The sequence below is a fragment of the Choloepus didactylus genome, chromosome 8, assembly GCF_015220235.1.
Source record: "Choloepus didactylus isolate mChoDid1 chromosome 8, mChoDid1.pri, whole genome shotgun sequence".
In the NCBI taxonomy this organism is placed as follows: Eukaryota; Metazoa; Chordata; class Mammalia; order Pilosa; family Megalonychidae; genus Choloepus; species Choloepus didactylus.
In genome coordinates, this window is record NC_051314.1 from 135,680,851 (window position 1) to 135,682,594 (window position 1,744).

Genomic DNA, 1,744 nt, shown 5'->3' on the forward strand with positions numbered 1-1,744 from the left:
TTGTGTACTTAATGTCACAGAAGTGTACACTTTAAAATGGTTAAAATTTTTATGTATATTTAACTGCAATAAGAATACATTAAATTTTTTTTTGATGGTGTTCAATGTAAAAGACTTGGTATACAATTTGTCATACTTTATCCTGCCTTCTAAAACCCTGAGTTTAAAGAGAAAAGGCTCAGAAAAAGGCATGATGTTAAAAGTAGCTGAAGATGCGCCATGGCTTTGGTAGCGATGGCCGCTCTCGCCAGGCCTAAGCTGCGCCAGCCCTTTCCCCAGGAGACCTTGTAGTCGGCCAACCCCGCTCCTCCATAACCATGTGTGACCGAAAGTCTGTGATCACAAATGCAGACATGGAGGAGGAGATGCAACAGGACTCAGGGGCTGTATTTCTCCACTCAGTATTTGGAAAAATATTACATAGAGAAGGACGTTGCAGCCCATGTCAAGAAGGAGTTTGACAAGAAGTACAACCCCAGCTGGCACTGCCTTGTAGGAGGAACTTTGGTAGTTTATGTGGCACATGAAACCAAGTACCTCATCTCCTTCTACCTGAGCGAGTGGCCATTCTCCTGTTCAAATCTGGTTAAAGCGTGGACTCTGTCACCCAGTCAGTGATCTATCCAACAACAAGGACTGCAACCTAAACTCCAAATACCAGAGACTGAAATCCCTAGCCTTGCTAAGGGAACTCTGAACCTTTATTGTGTTGTTTTGTATAGGGCATTCTCTGTACTGGTTTGTTGTGGTTATAACACAATTAGTAAAACAAAACAAAACAAAGTAATTGAATAATGGAGAAGAGGAAATTATTTTGGTGGCTGTGAAGTTAGGAAATAGTTTCCAAGCTCACCCTTGCTTCTGACATCAACTGCGAGTTCAGCGGTCACCAAACCACTCTTGGGTTCAATAATTCACTAGAAGGACTCATTGAATTCACTGAAAGCTGTTAGAACCACATTTAAGGTTTATTACAGTGAAACGAGATTGATTAAAGTCAGCCAAGGGAAGAGATGTATGGGACAGAGTCCAGGAATGTTCCATGTGTGGAGGTCCCGGTTGTCCTCTTCCAGTGGAGTTGCAGACAGTGCTAGCTTTCCCAGCAGCAATATATGACAATATGCATGGAGTATTGCCCACCAGGGAAACTCTCCTGATGCTTAGTATCCAGAGATGTTTTTGGGGCTCTGTCATGTAGACCTGGTTGGCTGCCCATGTGGCTGACCTCAGGCCCCAGCTCCTTTAGAGGTCAAGTTGATAGTGCATGTTTTAGTTTTCTTGGGCTGCTCAAGAAAATGCTATGCAATGGGCGGCTGGCTTAAACTATGGGAATTTATTAGTTCATGGTTTTGAGGCTGGGAAAATGTTCCAATCAAGGCATCATCAAGGTGATGCTTTCTTTCAGTAGACTGGTGTTCTGGGACTGGCTGCTGGTGATCCTTGGTCTTTAGCTTGTAGCATGGTGAGGCATATGGCAGCCTCTTCTGGCCTCTTCCTTCTCATCTGGTTCCTTTGATTTCAGCTTCTGGCTGCTCCCTCCGTGCTTGCTTTCTCTCTATCTGAATTTCATTCTGTTTCTAAAGGACTCCAGTAGTAGGATTAAGACCCATCCTGACTGAGGTGGGACACCTTAACTGAAGTAGCCTCATCAGAAGGTCCTACTTACAAAGTTCACACCCATAGGAGTGGATTAAGTTTAAGAACGTGTTCTTCTGGGGTGTTTGCAGCTTCAAACCACCACACT

General features: G+C 43.9%; 1 pseudogene; it reads left to right on the forward strand.

The window, feature by feature from the left end:
- Window positions 1-317: 317 nt before the first annotated feature.
- LOC119541399 lies at window positions 318-590 on the forward strand (annotated as a pseudogene).
- The last annotated feature ends 1,154 nt before the right edge of the window (window positions 591-1,744 follow it).